The following is a 12,608-nucleotide window of genomic DNA, read 5'->3' on the forward strand; positions in this document are numbered from 1 at the left end:
GCGCCCCGTCGCCCCGCCACGCCCCGTCGCCCCGCCGCCCCACCGCTCCCCGTCGCCGGAGTGGCCTGCGCTGGGCCGCCCCGGTGCCGGACCCCTCCCCGAGGTGTAAGTGCATCTAGTGCCACCCCTAGTTGGTTTTGGAGTATTGACGACAAATTTGGTTGAGGGACTAATGTGTTTGAGAGAATTGCAGGATAACACAGGTGGTGTCCCTCATTGATTCGGTTTACCTACCGGAGACAACCCCTAAAAATGTATGAAGACATTTACGACAATGGTGGTACATAAAGATATTCATCTTGAAGACTATGACATGAGAAGACATTCTATGAAGACTATGGAGCGCGAAGACTTAGTTGTTTTGTTGTTTTCTTTTCTTCTTTGTTGAGTCATAGGAACCACCGTACTGTTAAGTGTGGTCCAAGTGAATACAGTCAGAGTGACTGAAGTGATGCTCAACCCAAATCCTATGTCTTCGAGCGAAGACAATGAGAGCAAATCTTATCCAGAGCTGGATAAGTCAGCTTTGCTTGTAGCCCAAGTAAAGTTGCCGTGTGTGTTTGAAATCTGAACGTTGGAACACGTGTCAGTTCCTTAGTGACCCAGGGTCATTTCGGACATATCGGGTCGGGTTGCCTAGTGGCTATAAATAGCCCACCCCCTTCACCATAAATTGGTGGCTGCTCAGAGTTAGTGCACGGCTTTTGTCGTTTGAGAGCAACCCACCTCGAAGCCTTTGAGAGAGAGAAATCCTTGCGAGGACAAAGCCCAAACACCCAGAGCCAAAGAGTGTTAGGCATCACTGAAGTCTTTCTGTCTGTGTGACCTGAAGACTTATTACACTTGAGGACTGTGAATCCTCCAGCCGGTTAGGCGTCGCGTTCTGAGCATCCAAGAGCCATTGTGGATCGCCGCTGAACGAAGTCTGTGAAGGTTTGGAAGTCTACCTTGAAGACTTACCAGAGTGATTGGGCGAGGACTGTGTGTCCTTAGCTCAAGGGGAATAAGGTGAAGACGCGGTCTTCTGAGTTAAATCTCAACCTCCCTAACCAGATGTACAGTTGTCACAGCAACTGGAACTGGTCAAACAAATCATGTGTCTTCAACGAGTGACTGGTTCTATCCTCTCTTCCCTTTACTTACAGTGTGTCTTCGTGAAGTCATTGCCTGTTTGCCATACCTGTTTGACTTCATTGCTTGACTACTATTGCTGTTTGGCTTCATACTATCTTCCACCCTGATCCTTACTACCTAGTTGCCATTAGTCATCATACTCTCACATTATTGCATACTTGACTATGGCTTGCCTAGTGTAGTTTATCTTCCGCTGCATATCTATAGGCTCATTTCTACTGTTTGTCTTCGAAACTTCCACGTTTTGAAGACTTTCATAAAAATCGCCTATTCACCCCCCCTCTAGTCGAGAACAAGCACTTTCAATTGGTATCAGAGCAAGGTACTCCCTTGTTCTGTGTGATTCGGTTTAACCACCTGGAGTTTTAGCTATGTCGACTGCAGGGATAATCAAAGTCTCCGCTGCTTGCCCCGTGTTCGATGGAACCGAATATCCCTACTGGAAGAACAAGATGCGCATGCATCTTGAAGCCATTGATGTCGACCTCTGGTATGTCGTCAAGAACGGCGTTCCCAAGACTGGTGAAGGTGTCACCCCTACTGATGTCAAGAAGTTCATTCAACTGGACTCTACTGCCAAGAACATCATCTGTGGTCATCTGACCAAAGGACAGTATGGCCGTGTGAGTGCTCTGGAGACGTCAAAGCTAGTCTGGGACTGGCTATCCAAAGTCAATGAAGGCGTCTCAACCCAGAGAGATCAAAGGACCAGTGTTCTTCGCAACCTCGTCAACCGCTTCAAGAGAAACGACAATGAGAATGTCCAGCTGACGTTTGATTGCCTCACTGACATCACAAATGAGCTACGTGCTCTCGGCGCCACTGAGATTACGAAGCATGAAATCGTCAAGACGCTACTGAGATCACTTGACAGCTCCTTTGACACCCTTGCCCTCATGATATAAGAACGTCCTGACTTCAAGACACTCGATCCGTCTAATATACTTGAGAGGCTCAACACACATGAGTTCCAGCTATCTGAGAAAAGAGATATCTATGGTCCCAACTATGGGCGAACTCGCGCTTTGAAGGCAAAAGTTGTTTCCTCATCTGAAGAAGAATCTGATTGCAGTTCTGATGATCCTGAAGACATTGGAAAGGAACTTGCTATGCTTGTGAAGAAGTTCCAGAAGTTCACTAAGAAGAAAGGCATTAGAAAGTCTTCACGATCCAGCTCAAGAAATGATGAAGCTTCTACCCATGACTACAAGAAGAGAACATGTCACAAGTGCAAGAAACCTGGACACTACATCTCTGAGTGTCCACTGTGGGACAACAAGAAGAAGAAGAAGAGCAAGGAATATGATTCTGATGACAAGAAAAAGAAGAAATCCTCAAAGTCTTCTTCCAAGTCCTCATCAAAGTCTTCATCTCATAAGAAGAGCTCATCTGGCAAGGCTCGTGCTTTTGTTGGGAAGGAAATGGATTCAGAGGAGGAGTCTGCTTCTGAGGAGGCGGAGGTGGAGTCTGAGGAGGAGTCCGACCCTGGTGTTGCAAGTCTGGCTCTAGCCACTGCTTATGTTGCCAAGTCCATCTTCAACACTGAAGACAATAACGTCCACACCAACGCTGAAGCTGATGACATGGACGACCCTACTCCTACCTACTACTTCATGGCACGTGGTGCCAAGGTAAAATCACGCGATGCTTACTTCCAAACATGTAGTGAAGATGACTCTGATTGTGAATCCAAGCCTAGCTACAAAACACTTGCTAAAATTGCAACTGAAGAACAAAAGGCTATGGAACATACTCAAAAACTGTTAGACAAAAGCGATGACCTGTTGGATGCGGAAATGACTCATTCACAGTCCTTAGTTGAAGACATAAAAAATCTTCATGCTAAGTACCAAGAACTTGAAAGTCGTCATGATACGCTCACAACCACTCATGAAAAGCTCTCCTATGATTATCTTCAAAGGAAGCAAGATCTTGAAAAGTTGAGAGCGGCTCATGAAGATCTTCAAAAAGAGAATGAGTGACTTCGCACTCAACAGATCAGTCCCGCTCAGGATGGATTTGAACCACCATGTCTAAAATGCCTTGAGCGTGATAACGCTACCTCTGTTGCTGGATGTTCCACTTCTGTTACTGTTGCATCGTCTTCAACTACTGATGTGGTAACTAACCCCTTTGCGGAGAATACCACTACTATTGCTGATGAAAATGCTAGGTTGAAGACATTGCTTGAAACAGGGATGTATAAAAGCCTGAAAGGGCATCAGACACTTTGCGATGTCCTCAAAAAGCAGATTCTGAACCAAAACCCTAGGAAAGAGGGTGTTGGGTTCGAGAGGAAAATGAATGTTGACGGTTCCTACTGGAAGCCTGAGCAGTATCCCAAAACCACTTGGGTTGCTGCAAAGGGACCTTCAGTGGATCCATCCACCTTATCTGGCTTTACCTGTGCTAACCCTATCATCATTGATGAATCCTTTGATGCAAACTATAAACTTTTCAAGAATCAGAATGGTGAAGTGTTTGCCAGATATATTGGTACTAACTGCAGGAATGGGCCACCTATGAAGAAGATCTGGGTTCCCAAAAGCTGTCTTGAGAAGCTTCCAGTGAATGTCATCATGACACCACCTGGGAAGAAGACAAATCCCAGACCTAAGGCTTCATATGGTCCAAAGGCTTCATACAGACAGAGGACTCACCTGAGTCACCCTAACGCCAATGTTTTGCAGGGAGACCATACTCAGACTTATGAATATGAGCGTGTATCTTCAAACCGCTATGTTCATAGAACTAAGAACTATTCTTCTTATTCATATGAGTATCATTCATCTCCTGCAAGGCTATTTGCTAGGGCTCCAAAGCCGAAGTTCTCAGATGCTGCACTTAGACTCATTGCTTCTAAGCCACCCCTGAAGATGTGGGTGGTTAAGAAGAATTAACTTTCTTTTGCAGGGAAAAGTCTCCAGCCGAAAATCAAAGGCGTCTGATGCTATTGCCGGGGACCTAAAATATCTTGTAGGGCGCAAGATCAAATGCCCAAATGGTCTCACTATGTATTTTGTTCCTGAATCGCTTGCCACTCATCCTATCAGTCGTAATCTTGATCTGAGCTTCCATAATCCTCTTGCCCGTCAAATGTTTATGCTTCACAATGCTCTTGGTGAAGCCTATCCTCCTAACTGTAATGCAGAGTATGACACCTCATGCTTCAGAATGGATTATGGACAGCGGATGCACTAATCATATGATTGGTGATCGAAGTCTTCTCATGGACTCAACTTTACATCTATCTGATAAGAGTCACATCACATTTGCTGATACTGGTAAAAGCAAAGTATTGGGTCTAGGTAGAGTTGCAATCTCAAGGGATCAACACATGGATAAAGTGATGCTTGTTGAATCCCTTGGCTTCAACTTAATGTTTGTCTCAATGCTTTGCAACCTGAACATGGTTGTGATATTTGGAAAGTATCGTTGCCTTGTACTAATGGAATCTGACAAATCTCTAGTCTTTGAAGGGTACAGGAAAGATGATCTATACATGGTAGATTTCTCAGCAGGACCACAGCTTGCAAGGTGTCTTCTTACAAAAGCTTCAGAATGCTGGCTATGGCATCGCAGGCTGGGACATGCTGGCATGCGTAACTTACACACTCTCGCCAAGAAGAAGCATGTCATAGGCTTCGAGGACGTCAAGTTCAAGAAGGATCATTTGTGCGGTGCCTGTGAAGCTGGAAAGATGATAAGGGCCAAGCATCCTTCGAAGACAATCATGACTACTTCTCAACCCTTCGAGCTGCTACACATGGATTTATTTGGTCCTACTCACTACTCCACCCTCACAACAACTGCCTGTCTCTATGGCTTCGTCATTGTTGATGATTACTCAAGATACACTTGGGTGCACATAATTCTCTACAAGACCGAAGTGCAAGATGTTTTCAGACGCTTCGCCAATTGTGCCATGAACAATTATGGTGTCAAGATCAAGCACATCAGAAGTGATAACGGCACTGAGTTCAAGAACACCGGACTTGATCTTTATCTGGATACAATGGGAATCACTCATGAGTTCTCTGCTCCATACACACCACAGCAGAATGGCATCGTAGAGCGCAAGAACAGAACCCTCATTGAGATGGCTCGAACGATGCTCGACGAATACAAGACACCAAGAAAGTTCTGGCCTGAAGCTATTGACACTGCATGCCACGTCATCAACCGTGTTTACATCCATAAGCTTCTGAACAAAACATCCTATGAGCTCCTCACTGGCAAGAAGCCAAATGTCAGCTACCTCAGAGTATTTGGAGCAAGGTGCTGGATCAAGGATCCCCATCACAAGTCAAAATTTGCACCAAAAGCTCACGAAGGCTTCATGCTCGGTTACGGAAAGGATTCACACTCGTACAGAGTCTTCAACCTCTATCTCTACAAAATCGTCGAAACTGTAGATGTGCGGTTTGATGAAACCAATGGTTCACAAAGAGAGCTCCTGCCAAGTAATCTTGAAGAAGCTCCACCCAGCGAGTCTATCAAGCTGATGGGAACTAGTGAAATCATGCCTGCTGAAGCACAGCCTGAAGAGGAAGTTATCATTTCTGCACTCAACCAACCTGAAGACAATGCTCAGCCTGAAGACAATCCTCCCAATGATGACAATGATCAGCAAGAACAAATTCTTCGCCCTGTTCATCCTCGTGTTGCAAGTGAAGTGCAAATTGAGAAGATAATTGATAGCATCAATGCACCTGGTCCACTTACTCGCTCAAGAGCAGCACAGTTAGCAAATTTCTATGGGCACTTTTCTTTTGTGTCAATATCAGAACCCAAGAAAGTTGCTGAAGCCTTTATGGAACCTGAATGGATTCAAGCAATGATAGAAGAGCTTCAACAGTTCAAGCTGAACAATGTTTGGGAACTTGTCAAGCGTCCTGACCCTCGCAAGCATAACATCATTGGAACAAAATGGATATATCGAAACAAGCAAGATGAGCATGGTCAAGTCTTCAGAAACAAAGCACGTCTCGTTGCACAAGGATATACTCAAGTTGAGGGGATCGACTTCGATGAAACATTTGCTCCTGTGGCTAGACTTGAAGCTATTCACATATTGCTAGCCTATGCTAACCACAACAACATCTTGCTATATCAAATGGATGTGAAAAGTGCATTTCTCAACGGAAAGATTGAAGAAGAAGTATACGTCGCACAACCACCTGGCTTTGAAGATCCAAAACATCCTGATATGGTGTACAAACTAAACAAAGCACTGTATGGCCTTAAACAAGATCCTCGCGCTTGGTATGATACGATCAAAGACTTCCTGAAGAGCAAAGGCTTCAAACCTGGATCCCTCGATCCTACACTCTTCACGAAGACATATGATGGTGAACTGTTTGTGTGCCAAATCTATGTGGATGACATCATCTTCGGCTGCACCAACCAGAAGTATAGTGATTTGTTAGGATACATGATGCAAGAGCAATATCAGATGTCCATGATGGGTGAGCTGAAGTTCTTCCTTGGTCTTCAAATTCGTCAGCAAAGGAATGGCATCTTCATATCTCAAGAGAAATACCTCAAAGATTGCCTGAAGAAGTTTGGAATGCAAGATTGTAAAGGTTACACGACGCCAATGCCAGCCAAACATCATCTGGGTCCCGACGAAAATGGTAAAGAGTTCGATCAATAGGTATACCGCTCCATGATTGGTTCTTTACTTTACCTATGTGCATCTAGGCCAGATATTATGCTTAGTGATTGCATGTGTGCTCGATTCCAAGCGGCACCAAAGGAATCGCATCACCTAGCTGTGAAGCGAATTCTTCGATATTTGGCTCACACCCCAACACTAGGATTATGTTATCCAAAGGGCTCAGAGTTTGATCTGGTTGGATTTTTGGATGCTGATTATGCTGGTGACAAGGTGGATCGCAAGTCTACATCAGGCACATGTCACTTTCTGGGATGATCACTCGTCTGTTGGTCTTTAAAGAAGCAGAACTGTGTGTCACTCTCAACTGCTGAATCTGAATACATTGCTGCTGAATCTTGCTGTGCTCAGCTTCTCTGGATGAAGGAAACTCTCAAGGACTATGGCATCAATCTGAAACAAGTACCTCTCTTCTGCGACAACGAAAGCGCCATCAAGATCACCAACAACCCAGTCCAGCACTCGAAGACAAAGCACATTGAAATTCGTCAACACTTTCTCAGAGATCACGTCATGAAGAAAGACATTGATATCATTCACGTCAACACTGAAGAGCAACTGGCAGACATCTTCACAAAGCCCTTGGACGAGAAAAGGTTTTGCAAGTTATGGTGTGAGCTAAATATCTTGAAATCCTCAAATGTCCTGTAATCAGGCACACATCCTAACCCGTATGCATGTTGATGACTTAGATGTGCAACACACGAAGTAAAGTATATCTTCAATCAATGAAGACTTACATTCTGAGTTTGAATACATTAACGTGGAATTTGACTTCGGAGCACCACGATAATTGTGCGCCGTGTCTGGGTCTAATACTTCCTATACGGTGGGTAACGCCACCACCAAACTTTTATGTTTGAAGTGTTTCACTCATGGCGTTGCATTTGATATGTCTTCACATTTGGTTTGTCTTCAAGTTTAGTTTATCTTTATGATTATCTTCACTATGTTGATTTGGCAGCTGTTTGATATATATACTAGTGTTCTGTCCTCTACAACATTCACTTATAGCTATGTTTTCTTGTTGAATCTTTTGAACTAAGTGAATGTGATCGGACCCCAGTCTATCCATGCTTTCTACCTCAATCTCTATCTGTCCAAATCATATGCATTCTATTGAAACTATCGAATGTCTTCTCTGCGTCCTTGTCAGCAGAAGATACAAAGACAAACTTTAAGTCTGTTTTAAATGATTCATCCTCATTGCCTGAAATCCGGAGAAGCAGGAACGTCTATCCGACAAACCTGGCAGGCAAGGGAACGTGGGACAACTCTATGTATGTTGCATGCTTGCCACGTGCCCGTCAGATGTGAACCGCCAGGGGCACCTGCGTAATTGCGCTGTGCCGCCCACTTCCTTATAAATACCTGTCCCCTGCGGTAAAAGAAACTTCTTCCACCTCTCCACCTCGTCAAAACCCTAGCACCACCGCTAGCTCTCGATGATGCCGGCGACGAAGCGCTTAGCTGAAACGACTTCTCCGACGTCGTCCTCACGCCGGCCGCGGACATCGTCCTCTTCGCCGCTGCCGTAGGTGTCCTCCGCCGCCATGTTAGGGCACGATGGATTGAACTGCTTGGTCTCCTACTCTTCCCATCTAGCAGTTCTTCGTGTGGTAAATAAAACTTTGTTTTTACCATCTTTTTGATCTTCAAAGATTCATCCTGTCTACCAAAATAGGTTTCTACCTATACAAGTTAGATCTATTCTGTCTGTATCTCATACTGCCTAGTATATTCACTTAAGCTTCAAAACAAGTTAGATTCCTCACTTGTACTTATTCGCGGATTCGTACAAATCTAGAACCAACTCTCAACATATAAGTGAATGTCTTCGCATCATGAGGTCAATGTCTTCAAACTGATTTATCTTCAAAATCTTCTGAGAATGCATATGACCTCTTCCCCTTCCCTCGCATCTCTAATGCTGTCACAGGTACATGTCCATGGGAGAATCCCTTGGTTCTCATAGTCTGCATTCATTTGCAGAATTCTTACATCATCATATTAATTCTCCCGAAGCCAGTTCCTATCTCTCCAACAAGCAAAAACCTCTGAAGCCTTTGAACGTGTTGAAGCCTTTCAGTTTGAAGTTCATGGCTGCAGAAAAATCAGTAAGGAAGGGTGGCAGACAGCGTCGAGGAGGAACATCAAGAGATCTGCCTGACGACCTCTCTAAACTTTACAAGACTGATCCTGAAGAGGATTACAATCAGCGCAAGACCCGAATCCAATGGATTCGAAGATATTGGGCTGAACAGTGGTTCAAGTACAACTTTGTCACCCAGGAATATGCAGAGAAAAAAGCTATCAAAAGTCCTTGGGGTGATATTCTCTTTCGAGGTCTTGCACCCCATAACAGAACTGAAGCTATTGCACAACATTTCTATCCGTGTATGGTCCATGGACCTCAGCCTGAAAATGCCGACCCATCGTCATTGATCTGGTGTCGTGACGATAGTCTTTTCAAGCGCAACTTCCAGTTTGCAAAGGCCTCAGCAAAGAAGAACAAAGATTCCTTGGGGTTAGACTTCAACCCTGGTCCTCCTGCTCCTCGTGCTGACGGCTCACGTGATGCAGAACCCAATGACATCGGTCCTTTCTACAACCTTGATGGTCTCATTGCTCACATCAGAGTTCAAGGTGCCAAAGTGGATCATTCTGATGACAATGCTGATTCTGATGAAGCCCCTGCTCCTGCTCCAAAGCCACAGAAGCCCAAGAAGGCTAAAGCCTCAAGATCAGTTGTTCCACCAAAAGCTTCACGTGCGAAGCCACTGGCCACTGCACCTCCTGAAGACAGTGTGCAGTCTGAAGATCTATCACGCATCTCCAAGAAGATGGAGAAGAAGAAGAAACTTGTCAAGAATACTGATCAGGCACTGACTCCTGCTGCCATTCTGCGTGAAGAACCCATTGATCTGTCTAGTGATGACGATCTTGCAGATGATGCCCTTGAGCAACTGATCAAGAGCAAGGAAGAGGCAGAGATCTTCAATGATTTGCCTCTCTTTGATGTGGCAATTATTCATAACTTCATTGATGAGTGGTTTGACACCCCAAATCTCAGCTTTGAAGATCTGCAACTTCCCATTGGCCTTAGCGTCTCCTTCAATGGAGCCATTGCTTCAGAGCTAGCTCTAGCCCAGCGCATTGTTGAGCTGAAGCACAAGATCGACTATGAGAAAGCTCAGTTCAAGAAGCATGTGGCCAAGCTCAGCGTGCAAGATGTCAAGAACTTCAAAATTATGCTGCACGAGCTCAAGGAATACTTCCTCAAGAAGCATGAAGAAGCCAAAGGTTCTCGTGAGCGCATGAAGAGCCTGGCTGACAAATGTGTGCAAGCCTACAATGAGGCTGAGAAGCGCAAGGCACTTGGCCGTCCAGGCATCGACCCAAGAATGGCTGCCAAGAAGAAGAAGCCTTCGACTGACCAAACTGCTCCTTCACGGCAGGAAGAGCCCCGCATCGTCTTCCCACCTAGCATGACCGGCTCGAAGCCAAAGGTCAGATCAACCGCTTCTGAGCTAAAGAAGACGAGAACCAAGAAGGATAGGGCTGCTCCCTCAGAGCCCTTAGTCGTTGAACCAATTGCAATGATCCCTCCTACATCTGATCATCAAGAACAAAGGATGATAGTTCATGAGCCTGCTTCCATAGGGGCTCATGACGCTGAAGACATTCCAGCAGTTGACCCCAATGCTGCTGAAGACATTGGTCACCATGACAATGTTGAAGATGATGAAGTCTTTCCTCGGATCACACACAACCTGGTATCATCACCTGTTCTCACGAATAGCAAACTCATCAGCATTGGTCGTCCTCTGACGCCAATTGCTCAGGATGCTTCGTGGGCTGATCACCCACAACATCAAGCTACCCCATTTGTGCGAAATGAAGATGACGACTTTGAGGCCCGGCCAACTCCATCTCCTAAGGCGTCGTCAGCTTTACGCAGGCTTCGCAAAGGACCAAGGCCTCAAGTCACCACTTCGAGCATTCCAGAAGGAGAAGTGCCTCAACAATCTGTTGCACGTCAAGTGTTTCCAGACGCCACTCCAATTGTGAATGTCTCAGAGTCTGAAGCCAAAGGAGCTGAAGACATTCCGGCTGCATCAGCCGATGACAATCAAGAAGAAATCGTGTCCCAACTCCCCCCATTACCAAAGAAGCTGTTCCAGATGTGAACGTGCCAGTGCCAAACCCTCCAGCTCGTCAAGTGGAGGTTGAAAATTTTCAGGATGCCACCAACATCACAAATGAAGCCAATGACGTTGTCATGGCTGACGCAAATGTGGAGCCTGCACCAACACATGTGCCAGAAGCCAATGCTGCATCTGCACCTGAAGCCAATGTTGACGCCTCTGCTCCTGTTCCGCCCCCAAGGCCACACAGTATCGAGCAAGCTTTCAACTATGGTCAGCTCATTTCTGTCAAATGGCCTGTTCTGACTCCTCCGCCTGCCACTGTTGGTCCTCAGTTTGATTACCATGTTGAGCACAGGCCAAGGGTTCAGAAGCCCAAGCCCAGGTTGCCAAGGTTTCCTAGTACTGCATCAGCACTAGGATCTTTCAATATCAATGGCTTCCAGGCACACAATACCTTCTTTGACAGTGCAAAGAACCCTTACTCAAGAGCAAGGGTATCTTCTGATCGGTTCTGGATCTATCAACAGCGAAGCTACTACTCATGCATTTTGTACAATCAAGGTCGCATTTTTCCACATATGCGTCTTGATGCTGAAGCCATCACTGGTCTGCCTTGTTTAGAAGAAGCCCTAGATTGCTTCAAAGAGTCCGGCTTGCTGCAGTTTGTCACTGATAAGGAGCACTGGAATGAAGAATTACTGCTCCAATTCTATGCCACCCTCCATATTCGTGGCTACTATAAAGATACAAAGACATGGGTTCTTGAGTGGATGACCGGAAATGTTCATCATGAAGCCAAAGCCATGGATGTCATTGAGCTTACAGGCCTGCCCTCAGCAGATGATCTATATGAACCTGGCTGTCAGCTTCACAATGACGCTATGGAGAGCATCGTCCACAAATCTGAACCCAATATGAGTCAGATGCTCAGCATGATGAAGCCATTGCCTCCAGATGCTGAATACCCGCAGGCGTTCTTTGTTGAAGACCTTGAGTATCTGCCCCGCACCATTTATCATATAGTCAGGCGAACTCTTTGGCCTATCAAAGGGCACTCTCCTAATGCCAAGCTGGTAGGCGCAATGAAGACTTTGGTTTTCCATATTCTTCATGGCAAATGCTTCAATGCACAAGACTTCTTCATTCGCCAACTTGCTGCATCTGGATCTGACATCTTTGGTCTGAAGTTCTATGCTCCCTGGATCATGCGGCTGATTAAGCTTCACTCTGCCTTCAACTATCAACCCTCTGCACGCAATCATATCATATTTATGCCAGATGTTGATTTGTCTGTTGAAGCCATATACCCAGAGCCTGCAAAGGAGTCTCTTAGTCCTCGGAATGCTGACCATCAAAGCTTCACTCAGAATGATGAAGGAGTTCAAGCTGTTGCTCGTGTCTACCCTCTGGCTGGGATTACTCGCATGCCTCATCGTGCAATAACAGAAGCCACTGAAAGCACCATCGGCCAAAGGCCTAAGAAGCGCTCCCGCATTCTCAATGACTGAGAGCTTCTAGTTGCCCTTCATCAGAAACATGATAAGCATCATGACTGGCTTAAGCGCCAAATGCAGAGCCTCTTGGTGGATGTTAATTGCATTCGCAATCTTGCCACCAAGAATGCCTTTGTCACGCATGAAACATGT

This window comes from Triticum aestivum, chromosome 7A, assembly GCF_018294505.1.
Source record: "Triticum aestivum cultivar Chinese Spring chromosome 7A, IWGSC CS RefSeq v2.1, whole genome shotgun sequence".
Lineage (NCBI taxonomy): Eukaryota > Viridiplantae > Streptophyta > Magnoliopsida > Poales > Poaceae > Triticum > Triticum aestivum.